Source organism: Pelodiscus sinensis, chromosome 2 (genome assembly GCF_052426305.1).
Source record: "Pelodiscus sinensis isolate ZL-2025 chromosome 2, ASM5242630v1, whole genome shotgun sequence".
Taxonomy (NCBI): domain Eukaryota; kingdom Metazoa; phylum Chordata; order Testudines; family Trionychidae; genus Pelodiscus; species Pelodiscus sinensis.
In genome coordinates, this window is record NC_143053.1 from 40,558,219 (window position 1) to 40,584,919 (window position 26,701).

Consider the following 26,701-nt stretch of genomic DNA (forward strand, 5'->3'; position numbering starts at 1 on the left):
GAACAGACTTGCAGACTCTTCGCTACAGAAAAACAAAGGTACGATGATAAACTAGGGAGATCTAAAAAAATAGACTACTCAGTCATTCTGATGGCTGTTGACCTGCTCACAAAGATGGCTGACTTTCTTCCTTGTCATTCCATGCCTCCTGCCCAGCAAATAGCCCATCTCTTCTGGAAATGTGAGGTTTTTTGTCTATCTACCAGCTCAACCTTAGATATAGGATCACAATTTACCTCCCTGTTTTGGGGAGACATTTTTGGGATTCTTGGCAGTTTTTCTCATGTACTGCTCTCAGACCAACAGACAGAGTGTGCCGACTATGTCCTGGAGCAGTAACTCTGCTGCTTCATCAAGTATCACCAGGATGCCTGGACCCCCCTACTGCACAGTTTACATAGAAAACCACCACCCTCTCCTTACTTCAGCAAAGCCACTTCTTTCCCAACTACAAAGGTCACCCTCCACTTTCATCTAGACTTCACGGTGGGACTCTCCATCTCCTGCAGCATACATTTAAATACCTACTGTAGGTACAACATGAACTGTGAAGGCATCTGAAGACTGCTAAGAAGCCATGGCCAGTAAAAATCCTCAGGACACACCAGACTTTGCAATGGAGGACAAAGTCTGGGTGTTTACCCCAAACATACAATTCAAGTGCTCTTCAGCAAAATTAGATCACTAACATATTGCTCCATTCCTAATCATTACATGAATCAACCTACTACCTTTAAGTTATAGCTTCCACCCTACTTTCCATGGCCCTTTCCTGACACCACACACAAAAAAATGCATTTTTGGATTGCTCCAACCTGCTACCCCTAGTGGTAACAGTCCAGTAGGGATATAAGGGACCTGGCAGACTGGGAAGAATACAGTGTTCCCAAGATTGTTCATCTGCATTCATGCCCCAGACCTATGACGACTTCCACCAGGCTCATCCTGACATGCCAGATCCAAGGATTCCTAGAAGACACCCTGAAAGGAGTGGGGTACTGTCACTCAGATGAAACTCACTGTCATCAGCTAATTCAATTAATTAGTCAGGCCACTCTTTGGCCAGAGACACCAGCAGGCACCTTCCTACATTCTGCAGGAGCCCTGCGTCCCAAGCTGTTCAGTAACACTCCATGCCAACAAAAATGATTAGGGTATGGAATGGCTACCATATGAAGAGAGATTAAAAAGACTGGGACTTTTCAGCTTAGAAAAAAAGAGGAGACCAAGGGGGGATAAGACAGAGCTCTATAAAATTATGACTGGTGTGGAGAAAGTGAACAAGGAAAAGTTATTTATTTGTTTTCATAACATAAGGACTAGGAGTCACCAAATGAAATCAATAGATATCAGGTTTAAAACAAACAAAAGGAAGTATTTCTTCACTCAATGCACAGTCAACCTGTGGAACTCCTTGTCAGAGGATATTGTGAAGATCACAACTTTAACAGGGTTCAAAAAAAGAACTATAAAAATTCATGGTCCATCAATGCTTATTAGCCAGGATAGTAGGTATGGTGTTCCTAGCCTGTTTGTCAGAGGCTGAGAATGGGAATCACTTGGTTCTGTTCACTCCCTCTGGGGCACCAGGTAGTGGCCACTGTCAGAGGACAGGATTCTGCGCTAGATGGACCTTTGGTCTGAGCCAGGATACCCATTCTTAGGCCAACAGCTGTGTCTCCGCTCCTGATTCTTGCGCCTAGCCCTTGCTCAAGACCTCCGCTCCATCTGATACTTTGGCTGAGACCCTCTGCTCCTGATTCCTGGCTCTCAGCTCCAGCTAACCCTCACTGTGTGGTAACAACTCCTGATTTGGGCTCTGGTTACCTCTGTTCCAACCACAAGGCCAGCTGCCTTCTATGACCATTAGGCAAGATCACCCAGGGCCTGGTGCATAACAGAGAGAAAACTTAAATGAGAGTGTGGGAAACTCATCTATTCTACTGTGGTAAGATTTCCTGAAATTGCAGTTGAAAACAAAATACAGACAGAAAGAACAGAGTTCATAAGGATCAAAGTCATGGGAAATGAGGAAAGGAAACAATAGGTTTAGGATAATGACCATTTAATTGCTAAAAGTCTTCTAAATCTGTCAAGTATTTTTTCCCCAACTATGTATACTGTGTGATTGCTCTCCAAGAAATGCAGGAAATCACATACCTTGAAATATATGCAGTGGTCAGTAGTTAGGATAATATCAGATCACTCTGAAAAGCCCCAAGCTAAGGAGAGAGAAATTTGCATGCTTAATTGTAATGCCTCGTACATTTAGTGACACCTAAGAGAAAGTTTGTTGCGACAGCTGTGGAGTAAGAAGGCTTGAAGGTTAGGTGGATTTGCCATGTTAGAAGGAGATTTCACTTTTTAAAAGCCATAGGGTTCTTCTGCCTCATGGAAAGAAAAAGCAGCAAAAAGCTTTAAAAACCAGAAGTGTGACGTAGGAAAACAGGTATTTTTCCATGTTCTCTTGTTACACCTGGCCTGGGAATAGAAAGCTGTTAGAGCAGAGGCAGTGGACAGAGACATGGGAAGGGGATGAGTTGGCTAGATATAGGGTAGACTTTTCAGTCCTTTCTTCAGGAAGATAAAAGCCATCTTGTACAACTGAACAAATAAGAATACCTCGCAAAGATCTTCTCCCTCACAACTGCCTCCCCTGGTTTTTACCTTAGGACAGTATAATCTGAACCATGGAAAAGGATGTGATCAAGTGAAGGCTGGAGTTTTGGGGACTCAAAAGGCGAGAAGAATTTACACTTAAGAGGCAAAAGGATCAATGACTGAGAAATCAAATTCTGAGCTAGTCATGGGTGGTGAGTGAAGGTAGGGCTGGGGGAAGCAAGTCTCCAGCTTTGTCTCCAACCCCGCCCCTTCTGTCAAGGCCCTGCCTGCCCCCAGGAGCCAAGCCGCTCTTCCCTCCTTTTCCCCCCACACAGCACCACGGGGAGGGAGAAGGGCACATGTCCTCAACCTCCCTGGCCCCAGAGCACGGGCAGGGTGGATGGTGTGTGACCTGAGCCTCTCCAGCCCTGGAGCACGGGGAAAGTGGGTGGCCCCAGCCTCCCTAGCCCTGGAGCATGGGGAAGGCAGGCGCTTGGAGGCAGCAACACTCCATCCCACAGGCATACTGGGGGCGGAGTGTGGGTGGGGCCAGGCTGGCAGTTTGGAAAGGGAATGCCTTCCCTCGCCTAGCATACCAGCAACCCATGGAGCTAGTTACATTGCTTCATGTCATGGGGCGTCCTAGTACCCAGGACACCCCTTGTTGTCCCTCGCCAAATGGGGCCCCTAGTGTCAGGGCTAGTTTCGCCTTGTGGGCTTTAGTCCCAGATCTGGTTTCTCCTCTATTGGGGCAAAACGGCCTCTTTGGCCTAGTCGCCAACCTAGTCCTCCCTAGTAGGGTATATACAGCCTCTTGGACCCAGTGACAAATCTGGTCCACCCTTATTAGGGTATATACAGCCTCGCTGGCCCAGTCACTAACACCACTCCCTCCTCCGGGTACGGGCGACCTTGAAGGCCTGGCTCACTGGTAGGCCTCCCGACGGACCTGGGTGCTGGGTTTCCATGAGGCGGGAGCAGAAGGGGGACCCGGGCCCTCCCGCTCCACCGGGTCCCAGCCCAGGGCCCTGTTGGCAACGATAGTGCATGCGGCCTGCTCAGCGGGGGTTCCACCCGAGGTCAATCCCTCACCCTGGGCTCCTTCCTACTGTCCCTGGCCATTCTTCCGGTCTCGGGCCATGGCACGGCAAGTTGGGGCCTTGTAGCAGTCCTCCCGAGCCAGGGCTGTCGCTGCAGCTCTGGCTGCAGCGGTGGCTGCTGCTCCTGGGGCTGCTGCAGTAGCTGATCAGGCACTCCAAACTGAGCTCTTCCCCTCTCGCAGTCCACCCCATCTGCCCTGTGTAGCCCTGTTTTATCCCAGAGCAGCTGGAGCATGCCCAGTAAACTACAGGGGGTGTGGCCTCCCTTACCCTGCAAGTTGAGTTCATCCCTTCCTGTCTAGTGCAGGGGAGACTCACCCCTTCACATTCATCATTCAGCCACACTGAAAAAAAGGTCAAACAAAATGTCTTGGATTTGCTAGTTAAGATGTATTCCTGCAGCTCTGATGCCAAAGGTTTTGATTTCAAGGATTCCACTCTAAGACTAGCAGAGCAAATCTGGCTGAATAAAGAGAAACCTACATGCCAAGATAAAGTGAAAACAGGAACTGTTATCTATGAAGCACCTGATGAACAAATCTCACCTGGATAATGCAAGATTCTGAGGCTGAGGGCTAATATTGGGATCTTATCAAGTTTCCTCAACAGCAGTCAATATGGGAATATCACTTTATCAGTCAGACCCCTGCACAAGCTGATCTGCTAACTGTGTGGACTTATGGAAGCTGAATACAAACAGTTTGCCAAACTGTGCAACAACAGTTACAAAGGCATTTCTTGGAGCTCCTCCAAGGAGCATTCCAGCAGAGAGGCCGTTGCTGAAGATATGTACACTCAATAGTGCTACCTACTTTTGCTAGAAAATGCCAAGATTCTCTTAAATGCAATTTGCCAGTAGCTATATTTTAGTGCTAAGGGAGAGTATTTTCTACTAAAGCTTTTCACCAAAAGTACTGGACAAGTGAAGTACTGCAAATGGAAAGGGCTTACATTTCTTTTTTGTTTTTAAGAAAGTTCTAATATGTATTATTCAGTGGACCAAGTTATATCCTGGTGTAACTCTACTGACGTCAATGAAATTATACAGGTGGATAATTTGACCTAATAGTCAAAGCACTCTTATATGGCACAGCTGTTAAAAACATACTCTTGAAATGCACTGCATCTTTCTAAGGCCACGATCCCACAATGTATTTCAGCAGCTACTTACTTTTGCTCCCAGGAGTATAAATCACTGAAGTCAATAGAACAAGAACTATGTCATTTGTAATTGCTTTGAAGGAACGTCAAGTGATTTTTGGCTGCCTCACTTGAGCTACACAGACTGATTTTTAGAACAGTGATGCAGCCACGGTTCCAATGAATCTATAAGAGCTGAAGATTATTCAGCATCTCTGAAAAGTATTAGATTTCAACACAATGCTAAGCAAACTTTACAGATCAAAATATTAGTTTATCTGATCATTTTCATTATTCTACTACAATTGCTACCTTCTTTTAGGCATTGAAATTTCAGGGGGAAAAACAGGTGTGTACATGCAACCGACTATGCAACACTGAAAAGTTGGCTGATTCCTGGTTGAAAATATGGTTGGACTTATTGGAAAAACTAGTATTTGGTCTTTGCTTCTTTGTCATAAGATATGCAATTAGGCTTCTCTTTACAACCCCGTCAACGAGTGGTGGATTGACAAGCACCAACTGTACAAAAAGAACATAATTTAAATTAATTTCCTATTGTGTTAGAGATCTCCTCTCCAGCAACTACATACAAGCTTGTTAATAAGCATTATGAATTTTTAAAACTATATGAATTTCAGTTGTGTGTGCTAGCAGTTGTGAGATTTATGATAGGGGCAGAACGCTGCTATGTGAGCAACATATTCTGATATAGATATACTAACACTAATATCAGATTCAGTGTATCATATTGGGCCAATGTGCTCCTTTGTGTTGTACTGAAACATTACATAATAAAGGAAAGTTTTAAAAAAGCTAGATGGAAGAACTGGAGAGCAGATATTGTACTGAAAAGAATCACTCACCATCTTCTACTATATGTTTGAGAGTTAGACTCAATCACAAGCTGTCTATGCATTTGTTCAAGAACTCCTCCTAAATGGTAAGAGCTAGGACCACCAAATTGGCCTGCAGCTTCATCTTATCATAACTTAAAAGAAAGGTAAGAGTTTAGTTGTGCAATGGAGGAGAATGTGCATGAAGGCCTCTCCCCTGCACACCACCCTGATTCATATGGGAACATACAGAAAAGAGACAATCACTAGGCAGGAGAATGGGGCTGGCTGGGGGTGCATTCCCCCACTTCAGGACTGCCCCAGCCCCAAGCCTCCTACTTCCCCCAAACATCCTTTAGAGAAGCTGAGAGAGGCTGCAGCTCTCCCCTTCATTAGTATGGGGATATTGTTGGTTGCGCCACTTCATAAGGGAGTGAGGGGAAAAGTGCACAGTTTTCTGCATTCCTCAATCTGGTTGGGAAACACAGGGGGCAAATTAATCTAAACCTGCTCCAGTTTAGAGGTTAGTGGGGGACATGCACCACCCCCCAGCTGTTCCCATTGGAGAGATGCTTCTCACCTGCCCCCAACCTTCTGTTGTGGTGAGAGAAGGCCAGAGCTGTCCACTTTCCAAGGGGCAACCTGCAAACGGAACCTCTCATTCTCAACCCCACCCCAGAGCAATGATTTAAATGAAGAAAAACAAAATCTAACTAACTGAGTTAAGAACCAGAGCAATGCCAGATAAATCTTCTAGTAAAATATATATATATATTTAAGATAGTTCTTCGCTCATTTGAAGAAACAAGATTGTGACATGGCACATCCCATATTTTGTATGGAAATGGGTTTTGAATATGAAATATGCATAACTGAAATATACTTTATGCAAAAATGGAGCAAATAACCTATCATTCAAGATCTTGAAATCTGCTGAACGTGTGTGTATGTGCATGGATCATTCTTCTATGTGAAATTAGAAATATAAAGTGTAAACCTGTTTATTAATCTAGATCTTCAAGTGAAAGCCATTATTGTACATAAGGAGCTTAATGATCCAGTGCTCAAGACAAGTATCAATAAATAATCATGGTTTTCCAGTAAGCCTAAACAGTGGTTGGTCCTACAAAGACATGTGACCATGCCACCTGGTGGTGAAATCCATCTTGAATTTGGTATTTTTCCAAAGTGATGGCGGAATGCGACAAAAACTTCCTGCCCTGGAAAAGCCATTCAAGAAATGGGAAACAAACTATGATGGTCTTCAGCTGGCTTTACAGACTGCTCTCCACCCCAAAAGGATACACGAAAGTACCTAGAAGCAAAAGTACTTTAACAACAGGGGTAGAGATGAGCTGCTGGACCAAGTTAAGAAAAAACAGCTGTGGTCTGAAAAAGACTTCACTGAAATAAAAACTAAGGTGAGAAACTATGATATGTAACAATTTCTCTTAGTGTATTAGGCTTAGCTGGCACGGTTTGTTTTATTTGAGCTTAGTATCTTACTTTGATCGGTCTTATCACTTGCAACTAGGGATGCTAAATTGCGTTTAATCAGCTAATTGAGTTGTCGATGAAATTTCCATCGACTACTCAATTAGTCGATAACAGGGGGAAACTGCAGAGCTGTAGCGGGGTTAGCTTCCGGCCCCAGGAGCTGACTCTGCTGCAGCTCTGCCTTTTAAATATATTAAGAGCTGCCAAGAAGGAAGAGATGCAGCAGGGGGTCCAAGCGCGAGCTGGGAATCAGTTGTCCCGGCTCGCACCCAGCCCCAGAAGCTGCGCCTCGACTTTTTAAATGTTTTAAGAGCTTGGCTCTTAATATCAGGTAACTGCACTTTTACTCCCCCTTTGTGGTCCATCAAGAGCACCCACTTTAGGCTCTCAACTGTCTCTTCTCTTGGACAGAAACCCATGTCTCACTCTCTCCTGACTGGGGTTTTAAGACTGCACTGTTCCCTAGAAAATGAAATGTCTCCAAAAAGTCACACTGCCCGAATAGGCCTGCATCTACACTCTGTGTACTCTCCAATGACCAGTGTGTGGCCTACAGTTAAAAGCTACTATCCAGCCATTTCTGAATAAGCACATTTATTCTTCAGGTAAAAGAAAGTGCATAGAAAAGCCTTCTTGCTTGCTAAAAGAGCTACCAGAGGGCACACATCAGTCTCAGAGGGCCCTAGTAAGTCAAGTCCTTTGGATTGGGATCCCTCCTTGGGCAAAGCTCCACTCCATTTCCTAGATCAAAAAAAGGCCCCAAATCAATTAAACTCAGGCTCTTGATCCAAAATTCCTTCCTTGTTCTGCTGCTCAGGGTGCGTCTACACAGCAGGGTTTAACTTGAAATAAGCTACACAAATGGAGCTACATCAATTGCGTAGCTTACAATAATTCCTCATTTAACACTACAGATATGTTTCAGAAAATGATTGTGGTAAGTGAAAACGTGTTATGCAGGGTCAATTTTACCATTGAAAATAATGGAAAAGGTGGGGGTTGTGTTTCAAGTGGTGGTGTCTGTTGGGATCGGGACATAAGGTTGGGAGAGAAAGGGGACTGGGTTACAGCAGGGAGGGGAGGTGTTTGTCTCTGGGGAAGGGAAGAGGAGAAGAGGGGGATTGGGTTGGGAGTATGCCCCTGCGATGGGTCTGCCGAGATCCGCACTGTGTCCAGCAAGGGGGGTCACCAGGGAACGGTGCGGCAAGCAGCAAACCCTCCGCCGCTTTGCAGGGAGGCAGGGGAAGCCCCGTGCAGCCGCTGGCAACAGACTGGCTGGGAAAATCGTGTTATTCCGGGTATAGTCATGTAATTCAAAAAACATTCCCTAAAAAAAAAAATCATGCTATCACGAAAACGTGTTAAGCCAACACGTGTTAAATGAGAAATTACTGTATTTCCAAATAGCTTATTTCAAAATTACAAAATTACACAGCAGGCAGTTATTTAGAAATAATGCTTGTTATTTTGAAATAATGTTGGTGTGTAGAAATACCCTGAGAATCCATTATGAAACCATATATGTGAGCCTTTGCAGGGGCTATTATCAGGAACCAAGGCCCACAGCACAACCAGCTCTGGTTAACCTAACAAGCAGAGCTGGCCTGCAGTTGGCTGCTTGAGTGTCCTTCCACAACTACTAGACATGACTGTCCATGCCCCAGTCATGTGACAAGCAGTACGTCTCAAGAGGTGTTAGAATCTGAATGAATTTGCCTAATAACCCCCCACTGTTCTTAGTTTCTCGGCAATTAGTAGTAACCCTACCTCACTGAGTAGAACACAAGCATACATAAACAATTCATTTAAATCAATGGACCCCAAAGGTAGATATTGAAACCCCATGAAGTGTCACAATTCCTTCCATATAGAGCAGTGGTCCCCAACCTTATTGTGGCCAATAGCACATTCATGTTTTCAGAAGAGTGTGGCGGGCGCCAACAATTTTTCAAGGCTTATTTTGTATTTGTACATTAAATAATATGAAAAACATCATATTTAATATTACATAATATATTAATCCATAAGATAAAAAAGGTAATTTTACATGTAAAAGGTATTAATTAAATTATTTGGCAATTATTCGCCCTCCCCCTTTGGAGAAAAAACAGAAAAAAGCCGTCAAATGCGCAAATTGAAGGCTATTTTCATATTAAATGTGAATTGGGTAAATTTGATAGAAACTTAGTTGGATAATTTTTATTTTAATTATATTGTAATTCATTTTTAAACAAAATTCTGCATTAATAAAAAGGAGGGAATGTCCAAATGTTGAGCAATAAAAGCATCCTCCCCCTCCCAAAAAAATCATGAAACCTTAAAATCTCACACTCCCCATCCCCACCATCTGCTGCCATGTCTCCTCCCCTCACTCCATCAGCTCCCCTGGTGCCTGCTGCCCCCCAACCTCTCACCTTCCTCTGCTGTCCTGACTCCTGCCCTTCTCACTGACCTCAGCACTCCTGAGACCTGCCCCCCTCCACCAGCCCTTCTCTCCTGTGTCCACTCCTCCAGTAGCCCCACTCTGATCATGTGAACTACCCCCGCTCCTAACACCTTCCTCTACAGACCTGCCCTGACTCTCTCCTCTGGTGCTCGTCCCTCCCCTGCAGGTATCTGCCCTTCTGCTTCACCCCCAGAATCCCCTGGCACCTGCACCTTGCCTTACCCCTGCACCCTCCTAGTGCCTCCCCCTTCCCTCACTGCCCCTGCCCCCTTTGCCCTCTTTTTCCCTAATGCCCACCCCCCACCACTCTCTGCCCCCATTCTCCTCATGCCCCTGTGCCCTCACATGATTTGCTCCATCCCTGCCTTCCTCATGCTCACCCCTTCTTTGAAGCCTTATCCCAGCATCTCCTCCTCCCTCTCTAGCCCCCAATGCCCTTACCCTCTCCTCTCCCAGCATCACTCTGTCTCCCCTCCCCCCCACTGACACCTCCCCTCCTGCCCTTTTCCTCATTGTCTCCACTTGGCCCCTTGGCATTTGTCTCTCCTCCACACTGTCCCTTGGTGCCTTCCCCTTTCTTCTCCTGACATGCCCCCCTCCCCTCAGCACAAGCCCCTTCCTCTCCCACCCCTTCCCCTTATTCTTCTCCCACCCCCACCTTCTGCCTTCCAGTTTGAGTCTGTGATTGGGTCCGGCCCCAGCTGCTTCTGTGACCCCAGACCACGTGCCGGGCCTGGAGCTGGGCTATGCGGTTTTAAAATTTAAAGTCCCGGGCCGTGATGTCACAGCACGCTGGGCGTCTCCCCTCTCAGCTGTTGTGCGGGCGTTTGAACACACTGCGCATGTGCTCCCTCAGGTGTCTTGCAAACCAGCGTCTCCCCTCTCAGCTGTTGTGCGGCGGCATGCGCTCCCTCTGATAGTCTCGCGTGCACCCCACCTTGGAGACCACTATTTTAAAATGCCCGCGGGCACCACATTAGGGACCCCTGATATAGAGGTTACATAGAATCCCAGCCCTCAATAATACAGGAGGTCCCAGACATGCAACCGCCCACACTTACAACCATTTTTGTAAGTGCGGAAGGGGTCAAAACCCCCCGACTTACGTCTTCAGCCCTCATTTACAACAGCGCACGGCACCTATCGTAAATGAGGGCTCGAGTTACGATGCCCCTGACTTGCGATGCTTTCCCAGGAATGGATCGCATCACAAGTTGGGGGCCTCCTGTACATAAACTAAATACAATAAGGTCTTTCAAGAACATTGCACTGAATGCTATATGTCACAACTGGAAAATGAAGTAACACTACCAAATGTCAATCAAATATTAACAGAGACAGATTAGCCTTTTACAAGTCAAAGGCTTTTGACTCGATTCTTAAATTCCTGAGTTATGTAATTCCTCTTCTGCAATTTTTTTTTAAAGTTCAATTTTCATATTCTAAGTAAGGTTGTAAAATGAAATTATTTTGTTCCAAGCTTTAACACTATTTTTATATTTTTTCTAGTAAGAAAAATCTTCAAAGCAATTATTTTTACATGCAACTACATCTCATTATATATCCTAGTAACAAACCTCTGTAAATCTTTGCTATGTGAGAGAGCCAATATTCCTTGAGAACAATGAAGTAATGTAATATTAAAAATTAAGTCTAAGCATTACTTACTTTCAAATATGACGCTTTTGTGCTATATCAAATTACACAGCTTGAAAGCACTAAAAAAAAGTAGGGGCCAGGAGTGAGGGGAGGAGCACAAAGAATTATTGATAAATGAATGGCTATTAGGCATAGTGTAACACATATACAATTACTATGAATCTCTGGTAACAGACTGGGAAAGTTGAATTATAAATCAGACCCCTATCTAGAGTAATCCTAATGTAACCATATAACCGTACATAGATTTAAACAGAGTTAAGACTCCAAGATATCTAATAGAGAATCTTCTTTATTTATTGCTTAGTACACAGTAGCACAAGCCAGGAGAAGTAACTAAATTAGCATTTTTACAAGTTAAAATCTCACTTATGTAGTAGACACACAAGATATTTCATTCAACAATGCAGCATTTATGCAAATCACTTCAAGTGCTACATTAGTATGTCACACATACTATATTGTGTGCTGAAATTGTAAACCAATAAAATGCTGCTCTAGTGGATTACCTACAGAGATAAATGCAAAATGTATTGTTTTGGCAATTTCATCCTACTTCCTATTGCCCTTGACTGGTGCCCTGTTGCACAAGGCTTACAAAATACTTGACAAATACCATGTTCTGTCTCTCTACATATATGGTACCAAATAAGTCTCATTTATTGGTACCACATATGTAGCACAGATTAACAGCTATAATCCCCCCCAAAATTAGCTTTAATCTATTTAGGAAGAGAATTTTCCAAAAATTCTAATAATAATCACCAGGGCATGGCTAATTTTGTAAACTATGAAACAATCTTCTCTCAGTAGACTCATTGATTGAACTTCATGATACTTTAAAAAAATGAAATCAGTCCTTACAAATCTTCACAATTTCCTTGTCCCAGCTGCCGAATTATCCATTTGTTTTTTCATGGTTTTAACAGACGTCTTGAATTTGATAATACAAAGGGTGGCATTGTACTTGGGTCATAAACATTAGGGGAGGATACTGCACTTGGCAAGTCAAAGCTGACTATAGGATTACACATGCCCTTGAGCTTTTATATATTTTAAAACACTAGTGACAGCACTAACGGTTGTGAACGTATATATAGAAAGCCCTCTCTCACTCCCCAAATACATGCTAACCCTTTTCCTGTCTCTTCAGTAACACACATGTTCTACCATTAAGCATGACCAGTTATACTACTCAAGATAAATGAAGTTAAACCAAGTACAACAGGAAAGAAAACAGCAAGGGGGGGAAATTCATCCCTATGCTTGAGTGCTGCTCCAGAGCTTCAGCTGTCTTTAACATACCCTCTTAGGTATTTCCAGTTACTAGAGTTCACTTTAATCAGAGTTCCAGGCTTGTTGATCTATGATCATTAAGGGAATAAAAGTTTTAGGCTCAATTCCCTCAGGTCACTCCATTCTCTACGTAGTTACACGTGAGTGGAGATTCTCAGAAATTGTTCATCTGCTTACAGGAAACTGGAGCCATGTATCAGTCCCCACCCCAGTAGTAAGTCATTTGGTATGTGAGACCTCTACTGCAGAGGAATAGAGAGACTTTTTGGATAACAACATGCAGGAAAATGCAACCTCTACCGTGCCATCATCAAACCCAAATAACGTAGCTTCCATTGTGGATTTGTTTGTTTCTTACTGAGGTAAGAGTTTGGATGACCAAAAGTGGAGTAAAAATCCAAGAAAAGGAGAGGTGATGCTGGAAAGTTGGGAGAAACATTCATTCAATGGTGAAGAAGATGACAGGGAGTCTGTTAGTGAGCAAAATTCCACGTAAGCTTCTTCTCCTGCTGGTGTTTGCTAAAATGAAAATGAATGACAACTTGAGGTGCAATTGATAAGCGATTCTGAGGACACCTGGCTATAGGCATCTGCCTATCCACTGTCTGAGAGAAACCTGTTTACCCAGTCTCCAGACTTGTTTGGTAAACAAATTTAAGTTCCACATATCCATCGTATTTGTACAGTCTCTTGGGAGTTCACCACACATATCACCCTCCCTTCCCCCCCAAGAATACTACTGTTTAGTAAGCAATGGGCAAGCTGCACAGTTTGTTAGGGTAAGCCACTACTGGGCAGCCAAACACATTGTTAGCCTTGAGTCCACAGTACAGCCACCTGCTGTTCCCACTGGTCATGGTTTGCTGTTCCTGACCAATGGGAGCTACAGGAAGAGACAGCCAGGAAGTTCCTGCAGTTGCGAGTAAGGGAAGTTGAAAGGAGTGTTTCTCCCTTCGATCTTCTTCTATGGGGCCGCCCCAGAAAATCAATGTAAAATGTGTCAACTCCAACTACACAAGTCATGTAGCTGAAGTTGCATATCTTACACTGATTTTCTCCATCAGTGTAGACCTGGCTTTTGTTGGTCTTTGATTGTTGATAAATACCATCTTGATCTTATTGGTAGGAAATATCTGCTGGCACAAAAGGAACAGGAGATGACACTGGTTTAGAAACAAACAGAACACCCTCCAGTCAGCATTAAGTTTGTCAGGTAATGGCTTCTTCAAATTCTCAGTATGTCTGTGTCACAGGTGATATAGCTTGAATTTTCAAGGTGGCTTGCCTGGATTGGGCCCTCGAGGCTCAGGGCTCTCTCCCAGCATGTGGCTGTAGCAAACAAACTCTACTAGCCTAGGCCCCTGCTAGACACAGTGCGCATTATTGATCAAAGAGTTCCTAATTCTAGAATTAATCTACTGATTTAACCTCAGGATCAGTAGAAGAGGATTCACTTGGTATGTTTGTTTTTAAATCTGCCTTACTTTAAAAAAATTGCCGTATGATCTGGATTAAAAAATCATTATAAATGATATGATACTTCTCAAAATCAAAAGTTTAAATCTTACACTAAGTTGCTCAAGCAGCAAGACTGGAAGCATAAAACACTTTCTGCAAATCATAAGAGAGTCTGAATACCATTAGGAAAAAAACCTCAACATTTTCAAAACATGTCAGGGAGTTGCCAGGTGAGAGAAGTATCCAGGGCTTGCTCACTTGAAAATACAAAATTAACCCATCACATCTACACACCAATCCTTATGTGATGCTACTGTCCATGCTGAAACACTCTGACAAAAACAGACCTGCCTGGAGCTACAAGAGAAGAATGAAGGTAAAAATCAAATACAATTTCTGGCCTTTGAAGAAAAAGATATTTCCATTGGTGCCAAAAACTTCCATTAAATATATTTTTAACTTATCGAAATAGATTTGTTAATTTTCTCTTTTTGAAAATGTCTGTAATAATCACAACATCTTAGGCTTAAACCTCTAAATATGTGTCTTTTTCTAAACCCCTATGCATGAAATGCTCCCCAAACTGGTTCATTAAGCCATCCTTCTTCCTGTCCCCACTAAGGCTTCCTTCATAATGCCCACAAAGAGTGAACAAACAAATCATTAAAATCAAAATCTCGTGTTCCTTCCTCTAGCCTTCCTAGGGCATTTCATCCTTCCATCTGGGCGGCCCTTCTGCACCCAACCTCGACTCTGCACCCTCTCCATAGAAAAGTGCAGCCCTTGACCACTTACCAAAATCTTGGAGTGGCCCCCCACCAAAAATTATTGCCCGCCCCTGGCTTAGACACTGGTTACCTTTTCCAGGCCTGAGGAAAAGCTCAGTGATGCTTGAAAGCTTGTCTCTTTCTCTATAGAAGCGGGCCCAATAAAAAAATACTACTGTGCCTACATTGTCTCTCTTAACACTCCATCTGTGATAGGACAGTAGAAAATTTAAAAATGACTATTTGCCAATTGTTACCAGTTACCCCATAAGCTTTCTATTCTAAATACAGGAGAAAACTGTATGACATCTGATACCTGTTTTTAAACATTGACATTTTAATGGAGACCATCACCCATTTAAAAAAATAAGGCCTAATTTTTCAAAACCAACTAATGATTCCGTCTTCCAATTTTTGGGTGTTCAAGCAGAGACACCTTAATTGGGACCTCATTTTAGAAAATACTGAGCACTGGCCCTGTGAGGAAGAGGACATTTTTTTAAAAAAAATCCTCTTTTAAGTTATGGCACCCAAAAATCGCTAGTCACTTTTTACAAATTTTACCTCTACATTTTCAAAGGACATGAAAGCGCAAAAAGGATTTATTCCTTGTGGGGAGAGGAATAACTCTACCAGCAAAAGCCCTCTGGTTCTGTTGATTTTCTTGCACAAAAATACACTTGAAGTGTGGACACTCCGCCGGTTTTTGCGCAAAAACCTTGTAGTGTAGACATAGCCTCTCATTATAAGGAATTTCAACTTTAGGAAGTTTTCCTTCATCAAGAAACTAGAGTTTAGAACAATACAGAGGAGGTAGTTAAGATTTTATCGCATCCATTAGGAAGGAAACATAGCCAACTTCAGGTCACCTTTAAAAAGTTTTCTACTGAATTTCACATTTTGAGATTCCTCCATGTTCACAGAAACAAATATCTAACATTACTGAAAAACAGTGTGTGACAGACAAGAATGCATGTGTAGGCCACACAGCACCTTCTATTATTTATTACATCTGAGGATTCTAATGACTTGGTCCTTTTTACAAGTGAGATATTTTCCTCCTACAGCTGTCACTTCTTTAGTGTGCTATCACCCTCCTCCTTCAACCTCTCGCAATTGGAGGGAAAGGCATAAATGACCAGACCCACCTTTCAACTTTCACACAAAGAAAGTAAAAGCTTTACTAGTCTCTGGAGCAGAAATGAATAAATGAATCCCTAGTGCATCTATGTGCTTGGGTAATTATATCAAGAATAAACTTGGTCTTATAAGTTACTTTCTATACTGATTTGTTTTGATTTTATTAAAGAATGCAACATGCAAAATTATACTATAAACCAAATCAGAGGAATTCACATGTGCTCTAATGACAGATATCTCCCAAGTATGATCAATGTTAGGCTGTTTCTTCCCAGCCCACATTTGTAATTTCTTTTTGTCTGTTTTGCTACGTTATTTGTATTCCATTAACAATAGTTTGAATGCCAAGGAACAAGGCTAGGCAATCCAGAGATTTAGTATGAATTTGCAAACTTCTACTGGCCAAGACCTGCTCCATGGTGCCATCTGCCCCCACTTATGCTGCTGCCTCTATCAGGCAGGGAGGGCAACTTCAGTCGGCGCTGCTGCCTCTGACACGGAGGCAGCAGTGTGGGGTGGCAGCAGCCCCTATCCATGGGGAGTCAGAGCTCCCTGTGGACACAGGCAGCTCCAGCATCCCCTGGAGAGGGGCTGCTGTCACCCCCACACTGCTGCCTCCGTATCAGAGGCATCAGCACAGACTGGCACGTAGCCAGTCTGTGTGGGGAGCTAATTTTTAAACTGGCTCCCCTGGCAGATCAGTTCCTGCCTGCCACCCCACAATGCTGCCTCTGAAACAGGCAGCAGCATGGGGTGGCAGGGGCTCCCTGGGAGTGGGGCCAGAGTGCACTGGCTGCCAGCCCCACCCCCACGGCCTAAGATGTCATAGTTATACAACTATTCAATTACATGATATCTAATATCTCTAATAAAAAGTATTTCTGAAGAGCATGAGACAGCAAACGGCCACATGAATGAGTTCAAATAAGAACTTATTCTAACAGAATACCGCCCAAGAAAATTCTGGCCCACCTAGTTCATCTTAGCTTTAAGCCTTATGAATCTTTTGTGACTGAAGGAGAGGAGTACATGCTTGACAAGTGTATTAGTAAGTCCTCCATTCCAACACATGATCATACTAAAAATTGCATGTTACACAAGTGCTATAACATAGAATACATTCCTGAATACATTTGTAGAGACACAAATCTCAGGGTACATCTACACAGCAACATTATTTTGAAATAACTAGCATTATTTCAAAATAACTTAGCCCGTGTCTACACAGCAGGCCATTATTAGAAATAATGTTTTAATACTGTCAAGCTGGAAGACTTCTTACTCTAACTCCTGTAACCCTCATTGTATGAGGAGTAAGGGAAGTCAGAGGAAGAGTGCTCTATTTTGAAATAAGTGCAGTGTAGACATTTCCAATTTCAAAATAAGCTACGTAATTGACATAACTTGAAATAAGCTATGCAGATTGAGCTAAGCCCTGCTGTGTAGATGCACCCTCAATGTGTTAAAAGGAAATTAAAGATGTGGGAAAGTGGGTGTGAAACACATTCACTTTCCCTTTGCAGAAGATCTGTATTTTATTATAACACGCAGGCAAATCAGACCTGACTTTCAGAGGTATTAGACATTCACAATTCCAGGTGAAATCAATGGAAACTGCACATGTTCCGTACCTTTGAAAAATCAGGCCCATTGTAACCAGACACTGGTAAAGTTGCTTTTCTTTTTCCAAAAGTGCTACTCATTTTGCATGCCTGTTTTTGGGTGGCCAAATAAAGATACTTTGGGCCTGATTTTCAGAAGTATTATTCACAGCTCCTGTTAATTTCAACTTACATTATGGATGGACTTACGCACTTAGAAAAATGTGAAAATCCTTTCGGGACCATTGCATTAAAAATAAATTAAAAATTTAAAAAATCCACAGTAGTTGCATTTCAAAATTTTGTCCTTGATATCTTTCAAAGATGTATGAATGGGCTCTGCTTTCCAACTAGCTTATATTTTGCTTCTCAAAAGACACAACCATTGATTTTCCAATTACTGTCCTGGAAGTACAAAAAGTATCAGAACTGTATAAGGCCTTCTTAGAACGGCATGGATCACTCTGTATCACTCACAGGTTTTGAATCATACTATTTTGTGCATTTATATCCAAGGGGCAGGCTGATCTTATCTTTCCACTATCCTGATGTACATGTCTCTCTTCTTCATTCTTCTCTTCTTCATTCTATTCTTGTCTCTCTTTTGCAAAAAGGAATCTTTCGGTATGGTAGCAGACTCCTGAAGTGAAATGGAGCCCAGCACTCCAGTTCCAGTCTGAGCAGCACTTTAAACTGAAAATGTGGCTATGGCACAAGTGCTAGGAGAGATCTCCCCCAGTGTTCTGTGTAAAGCACCTCTGTAAGAGGAGTAGCTAAGAATAGCTTGGTTCACACTAGCACTTTACTGGACCATAATTTGCTGTGCTGGGGAGAGGACCTGTTATACACCTGAACCCGAAAATTCCAGCCCTCTAAAGTACCAGTGTAGACTTTGTCTAAAAAGCAGAACAGAGTTGACAGCTTCCTTAAATGCGGGGTTGGTGAGTAGTAGTGAGCACTGCAGTAGTGAACAGGAATAGTGAGCAATGCAGCCAGCTCAGGCTACCTAAAGCAAAAGACAGGAGAGCAGTCTCCTACAAACTTGCCAAGGCCAGAGAGAACAGAAGGTTGTGATGAGAAGCTGCAGGAGACACCTGCTTGCTCTGGAGTCAGAAAGCTGAATCCGGAGGACCAGAGAAGCCTACCCTCTGGGGAATGATAGAGTGGTGAGCTGGGGAGAGGTAGATCCTGGCCTGAAAAGGAAACAAGGTGGAGAACTGCAAATGTTCTGTATCTTTGAAAAATCAGGCCCATAGTAACCAGACAGCGGGAATGTTGCTTGCTCGGGGGCAGGGACAGTGGCTGGGGCGAGGCAGAGAGAGAGACGGTGGAGTTGCGATGAGCAATGCTAAATCTATATATGGCATATTGGGACTTGAAAGATTGAATGTACCACTGGGACTGTGCTAGGGATAACTGCATCACACCACAAATACAACCAAGCAGGTGCAAGAGACAACAGAATGGCACAAACTGATCGCACTGGAGTTCGGGGGCCGGTACCATATTTATCACGTGAGCCATAGGCAGGCATGAACCCCCAGGAAAGGGGACTCCTCGTGCCTGTGCACGCTCAGGTAGGCTGGGAGGGCAGCGCTCCCGGCTCAGCACTGGGGCCCGCCCCGACTAGTACCCAGCCCCGGCGTCGCCCCAGGAGCCCGCGCGGCTGGCTCAGCAGAGCAGGAGAGAGAAGCGGCTCACGCACCTTCCCCGGCGGGTCGCAGGGCCCCGAGGCCGCTCGCCCGGACGCGCTGGCTGGGAGAGGAGCCGGCGGCAGCTGCAGGCGGCTTCACCTGCGCTCAGATCAGAGGGAGGCGGGCACTGCAGCTTCCCGCGCCCTGCTGCGCTGCCTCCTCCGCCCGGAGCAGGTCGCTACTAGTCCCGCTGGAGCCGACGTCTGCTGCTGCTTCCTCCTTCTCCTCGCCCAGCGGGGCGCGGTCGCTGGCCAGCCGCAGCTCGGCCTCCTCGCGGCAGAAAGCTCTTCCCCGGTTCACTTTGTGCCAGGGCTGGCCCGGCAGCGGATAGGCCGACACCTTTGGCTGCCGCCTCAGTTAGGGACGTGAAAACCCCTGCTTGAGCCCCAGCACCTCTCTCATGCTAAACGAAGCGCTGGTCTCCAGGCACTCACTCCCCAGGGGTCACCAGGAGGCAGGGACAATGGGTGTCAAGTCTCCTCTGCCAGGCCTTGGTACCACCCATCTTACTGGTGGCTTCAGGAGTCAGAGGCCTGGGGCTAGCTTGATGCCTGGCGAGGGGGGTCTGCAGCTGGGCTTGCTCAGGGGCAAGGCTGGGCAGCTGGGGGATTTCTGCAGCTGGGGGCAGGAGTTGCACAAAGCTCCAGTATGTAGGGCTTCCTGGAAGGGGGTATCCCCCACCACCACCATGTCAGGAGAAAGTTTAGTCTCTAAAGTATGATTCTGTTGCTTGGGTTGTTACAGATTCTAAAGCCAAACCAGTCTGATCAGCTCTCTGCCCTCCTTCATCACACAAGGCCATAGCTCTGGTCTTCCTGGTCTTGATTGTAAACTTGCCAGTGATGGAGACTCCACCACAACCCTTGGTAATTTGTTCCAAAGGTTAATTACTCTCACTGTTAAAAATGTCTACCTTATTTATGGCTGAAAAGGAGTTGCTGAAATGGACTATTTCAATACTTGTAGTTTCAAAATATCAGTGGACCCCCTACCTCAATGGAGAGTTTTTCCTTTTAATGGAATAAGGCTGTGTCTACATTGGCAAGATTTTGCGCAAAAACTTGCTGCCTGTCTACACTGGCCACGAATTCTTGCGCAAGAACACTGACATTTTAATGTAAAGAATCAGTGCTTCTTGTGCAAGAACTCTGATGCTCCTGCTCAGGAATAAGCCCTCTTGCGCAAGTGTTCTTGCGCAAGAGGCCAGTGTAGACAGGCAACATGAATTTCTTGCGCAAGAAAACCTGATGGCTAAAATGGCCATCAGAGCTTTCTTGTGCAAGAGAGCGTCTACACTGGCACGGATGCTTTTGCACAAAAGCACATGCCAGTGTAGACACTCTCTTGCACAAATACTCTTAACACAAAAACTCTTGCGTTAAAGAGTATTTGCGCAAAATCTTGCCAATGTAAACATAGCCTAAGTGTTTATGTCAAAAGAAGTTACCTCAGAATTCCCCGTGTGATAGGCTCCTTCTTTTCTTTCATACCCTCTTTGCAAAATCTTTCAATAATATTAATAGAATATAAGTATTTGATTATTGCCAATGGGCTCTGAAGCGTCTGCCTCTCTCTGCCAACCATGATGTGTAGTAGGGACGCGATAATGTGCATGTTTAAACAGAAATGGTTAACCTTCACAGTGACACACAAGTCCCCCACCTACCACTTGCTGCCTCTGTATCAGAGGCAGAAGCGCAGTGTGTGTGTGTGTGTGTGGCGGGGGGGGGGGGAGTGCAGACTGGAGCCAGTGCTTGTGGGAAGCTGGCTTTTAAGCTGGCTCCCTGTGAGCACTGGCTGCTGCCTTTGTAGCGCAGGAGGGAAGAGGGGGAAGGTGAGAACTGGTATGCTTAAAAGCCAGCTCCCAGTGCTTACTGGCTCCCATGGAGCATTTTCTTCCTCCCTCCCAGGTGTAAACATGTAACCAAAAATTTCAGCAGTTACACATTTACAAAAACACATTTTAACATCCCTAGTGTACAGCTGCAGTTCACTATGCTATGGCTTAGTGTACACAAAGTTGTACGTTTAACTAAATAAGTCTGTTTTAAAACAAATTTACTTAAACTGGTGCAACTTTTGTATTTAGACCAGTAGTCCTCATCCAGGAGTTCATGCACCATTGAGGGCATATAGAGGTGTTCTGGATCTTGTTTATACTGCCCTATAAATATTTATATTTCAGTTGTTTTATTTTATAATTATATGAAAGAAAGTAAGCAATTTTCCAGTAATAGCATGCCATGACATTTTGAATTTTCATGTCTGATTTTTGTAAACAAATAATTTTTTAAGTTATGTATTACTTGGTGGTACTTCAGACAAATCAGACTACTGAAGTAGATACAGTAGTCTGGAGAGATTGAAAGCCAATGGTGTAAACACATTTTTGGAACTCAAACCTAGGCATTGCTGCAGCAAATACTTAGGCACGTGTTTTAACTTAAAGCACAAGTAGTTCCAATACAATCAGTGAAACTGCCCACGTGTTTAAAGATAAGCACATGCCCAAATGTGTATAAGATCAGAACTTTAGTAAAACATTTTGGGACAGTCTGTTTTCTAACTGTGGAGAACTTTCCTCCACCATCCAACATTGTTCTCTGATTCCCAGATAATCTAGTTGGAATGGGAGTAGCCACACTAAAGTTGTTTTGAGGAGGGATTTTAAAGAGGAAAAGGTATTACTAAAAATAAGTCACTTCACCTCTGCTAGTCTGGCCCCTCCACCTGGTTATTGTATGTGATTTGTTTGTATTTTTCCATGTTTATGGAATGTTGCACACAATAGGGATGTTAAAATATGGTTATTTTACTAATCGAGTCATTGATAGAATTTTTATCAACAACTCGATTAGTCGATAGGGAAAGTAGCCAGCTCAGTCCCAGCTCACACTGGGACCAAACCCTGTTGCAGCTCTGCAATTTAAAATGTAGTAAGAGCCTAACAGCCTGCCCCCTGACTCCTATGGCATTTTAAATTGCAGAGCAGCAGCAGAATTTGGTCTCAGATCCAGCACGAGCAAGAACTGAGCCGGGCTGCCAGCCCACCTAGCTCCTACTGCTTTTTAAATGCAGAGCAACAGCGAGGGGGGCAGGTGGCACCGCAGAGAGGGTTCCCACCAGCTTCTGCTTCCTTTGCTTCTTCTGATATAGAGGCAACAAAGTGGGGAGAGAGAATGTGAGTAGTCAACTTGCCTACCCGATAAGCCTAGGCTTATTGGATAGTCAACTACTCACTTACATCCCTAGCACATAACCAGCAAACATTAATAAATCTTCCACATTTAAATTGCACAGTTTTTGAGACCACTGTTTAGGCAGAGGAAGGAACTGTTTTAATCAAAATGTTACAAAACTAACCTGTTATCATGACTGTCTTATTTGTTTCCTGTGGTTTGTGAGTATTCATTACATATCCTGCCTAAGAAGTTTTGTCATACGTTGCTTCTGTAGCAGTGTCTCTGCATGGTGAGTACAGCTAGGGAATAATGATTCCATAAATACCTTATTGCAACTCAAACAACAAAATATTCTCTGTGTGAATGTAGCACACAGTGCACTTTAAACACTCTGCCAGTGAGTGGTTCCCTAATTTCCTTCTAATTAGAGATGAGATGTGGGGCAGATCTGCCTGGGGGATTTTATGTATATAGTGTTGTTGTAGCAGTGCTGGTCCCAGGATATTAATAAAGACAAGGCAGGTGAGGTAATATCTTTTATTGGATCAACTTCTGGTCAGAGAAAAAAACTTTTGAGCTACACAGAGCTCTTCAAGTCTGAGAAATTTACTCAGGGCCCGTCTATACTTACCACAAGATCGACACTCAAGAGGTTGATCTAGCGTTCGATTTAGTGGGTCCAGTATAGATCTGTAAATTCAACGCTGAGGCCGGCTTCCACCAGCATCTGGTATTACTCCTTTTGCAAGGAGCAAGGAAAGCCAACGGGAGCATCTGGCAATTCTGACATTGCTTAATCTCTTGGTGCCACAGCTCTCAATGTGTACAATGTACTTGATGCTTTTTTTTTCTACCTGTTGTCAGCCCCATTTCTTTAAATGAGAAGCTCTTTCTATGTTCCCTACTACATTTGGGCTCTGGTTTTGGTTGGAGCTTCCAAGATGCTACTGGAATACAAATAATTAAGAATAAAGCACTAGCATTCCTCATATAGTATTTTTTGTAACGAGTGCTCAAAATGTGAATGGGGGAAAAAAGCATGTGAAGATTCCAGTGGAGAATCTGCCAACAGAGGACTGATGATTGGGGAGGGAGGGTGGTTAAAGTATGAATAATCAGGATTGGCTTGGATGGATAGCCCATTTGCCAGCTATTCCTGCTTAGAAAGATAATCCCTATTTTTTAGTAATTTATTTGCCATTTGTTCCACTGTCTCTCCAAAAGTTCCCATGGGGTTCAGTGTATTTCAATTGCATTACAAGGTGTTTTCCTCTTCAAAGGCCTCTATTGAGCATTTCCTACTGTTGGCAGATACTAATGTGTATATATAGATAGAGCCATATGTAACTGAGCTTTCAGATTTTATTTCCTTCTGTCAGTCTTGCAGTTTCAATTCATTGAGAAGAGAGAAATGTTCTGAAGTTCCCACCAAATGCTGGCATTCAACTACTACTAGTGAGAAAGCATTGGGGCCCAGCTTTTGCTCACTTTAGGCCTTGTGCTTCCTTCTTCTCATGTGTTCCCCATGGAGAACACACATCCTAACAGTGCACAAGGTTGGTGCAAAGGGAGGCAGAAGGGGAATATGAAAGAAAGTAGCAGATACAAAGTATAATTTACCCTACCACATAACCACCACTAGCCCCTCCACAGGTATTATACAGTTCTTTTTACACATCTAAGTGTGGAAGGGAGGTGGGCTGTATGCCTGGGAGTCACAAGTCATTGACACTGTGATTTCCTTTGTAAATTACTGTCGCTCTGAGGGTCAGTAACTTTCACATACCACCAGAGTTTGAGCATGTACAGGGAAAGGAACCTGCACTGGTATCCAACATACAGTATATGAGTTGTGCTGTAATTTGTGGGGCTCAAAAACAGCACAGGGACCTCATGAATAACTTGAGATTCATGGGGCTTTCCTTCTGTATTTCTGCAGAACTTCAGACTATTGGAAAATCCTGGTCAGATTCTTGGTCTCCAAAGGACTGCTAGTTCAACCAGACCCCCAAGGGAATACATGCTCCCTTCCCTGTGTTTTTTATTGGAAGAGGAGCAGGTGGCCCTCTAGCACCGATTATGTACTGAATGGCAAGTAAGAAAGTTACAAATGCATTTTTTGTTTCTTAAGCCTCTGAAATGCATTCATCTCTATAGAACTTAGGCACCTTTATCAATCCCAGTGTATGTGCTTGTTTAATAGAGAGAGGGGGGGCCAAGGTTCAAGTTATTTCCCTCTCCCAGTCCAACACTTCCTATCCCCATATTTAAAACTCCAGATAGGTCATATCCAAATAAAGCAGTATTCCACTTCCTGGTGTAACACTGGAATTGGAATTTTGTAACTAATAAGTCAGTTATAATAAATGTATGTTATAGCAAAAGTTTGGATTAAACTTAAATAGAAGATGTAGGCCTCAAGCAAGCAGCTTTGTTAACTTAGCTCCAGTTCTATTAGATGTTAGCATGTTAAAGTGAAGGGACGAAATATTGTAATATATAGTGATTTTAGTGTTAAAGAAGTTTAATGTTGAAAGACTTTGTAACTTTGTTAAAATGACTAGAAATTCTCCTTTGTTCCATGCTGCAATTCTGTAAATGTATTGTTTGTGTAAATGAGAGAGAATGTTTTAGGAGAGCTAAGTGTGAAGGCCACTGCATGGTCATATGGTCAGAGGAGGGGCCGGAGACTCAGAAGCACCAAATAATAAAGCACACTAAAGACGCAGACTACTGGGCAGACTGACAAACCCTGAAGCTAGAGGCAAGCACTCCTTGATAGGGAACTAATCACAACCTTTGCTGGAAAGACAACACCCGAGGGGTTGTCATCTTAGTGATATCGGACGACTGTGAGAACAACTTCTTCCCAATAAGCATATATCATAGGAAGACTTATTGTGATGCTGAATGACTAATTACGTCTTGACAAGGCAAAATGCATAGACTTGGCATGGAAGGAAAATCCTATAAAAGATGGAGTGTCTTGTATGGTTTTTCGGCTTCTGTCCTGCTAAGATCAAGATCAGGAGGGGGGCATCAGTCCGGACTGACACATGAACCCGGCTCCCTTCCTCACATCTGACCTATCGGGCCAATAGGTCAGGCTGAGCAACAGACTGGTAACTATTCCATCAGCAGGATGTGTGTGTGTGTGTGTGTGTGTGTGTGTGTGTGTGTGTGTGTGTGTGTGTGTGTATGTATTTATGTAAATGCATATGCTACTTTGTTATATTATCAATAAATGCAGCGTGTTATCTTATCTCCCTGAAAAAGGTCCCATATGCTTCTTATAAGCATAACACTGGACAATGGATGTTAGATGAAATTCTCCTCATGGCGCTCCTGAAGTATTCCTCTTTTCATAGTAAATCATCAGTCCATTTATACATCCCTCCTGCATTTATCGTCATTATATCTAAGGCACAGAGAGGCAATGGTGCATTATTCCTATTAACAGCACCTTCAGGATGAGGTTAAAAAGATGTTGCAAATATGGATTGTCTCTTTCCAACAACTGTGGAGACAGTGGGAAAGGTTTTTTATCACTTCCGTTGCATAATGCAATTTAGAGGATGGTGTGATACGGTCTGTAGAATTAATTTCTAAAGAATTTTGGGTGAGTTTTGATGTACAGTGCTATATAAATGCAAACTCATGAGATGGATTTTAGAGGGTTGGGTATAACTGAACATACTGGCCATTTAAGGCAGGCCTGTCACTTCTTACTGGATCTCAGTCCATTAAGGTTGTGCATTCTGCAGTCTGTAATTCAGGAGTGGCCAATCTATGGCTCTGCAGCCACCTGTGGCTCTTCTGAAGTTAATATGCAGCTCCTTGCTCAGGCACTGACTCTGGGGCTGCAGCTATAGGTATCAAATTTTCAGTGCTCAACTTCTAGCTCTACCTCCTCCTCCAAGCGTATTGCACCCTCACTCCTTCCTTCCCCCACAGAGCTTCCTGAGTGCCACGAAACAACTAATTACAGTGGACAGGAAGCACAGGGAAGGAAGAGGAGGCACTGATCAGTGGGGCTGCTGGTGGGCAAAAGATACTGGAGATGGGAGAGGGGGCACCTAATGGGGAATGCTCACAAATTACTGTCACTCTTTGGCAATGTACATTGGTAAACTGTGGCTCCTTCTCAGGCTCAGGTTGGCCACACCTGCTGTAATTGATGGATAGATGATGGGAACTGTAGGCTGGAAATGTGTGCTGGGCAAAAACTTGGTTTAAGAGGGAGCTGGAGAAGGAAGCCATGATAGTCTAGGCTAGAGTAACAAT

At 43.7% G+C, this 26,701-nt stretch overlaps 1 protein-coding gene across 2 annotated transcripts in view; it reads right to left on the bottom strand.

The window, feature by feature from the left end:
* Positions 1-19,647, bottom strand: part of CPQ (carboxypeptidase Q) — a 256,553-nt gene extending 236,906 nt beyond the window's left edge. The window contains exons 1-2 of one of the 2 annotated variants that reach the window (XM_075920338.2): positions 19,247-19,647; positions 2,161-2,222 (exon numbers count right to left, since the gene is read on the bottom strand). The gene's annotated coding sequence lies outside the window, so the exon portion shown is untranslated. The remainder of the gene's footprint in view (positions 1-2,160; positions 2,223-19,246) is intronic. The other variant, XM_006123927.5, reaches the window with a different exon arrangement.
* Between the last annotated feature and the right edge of the window lie 7,054 nt (positions 19,648-26,701).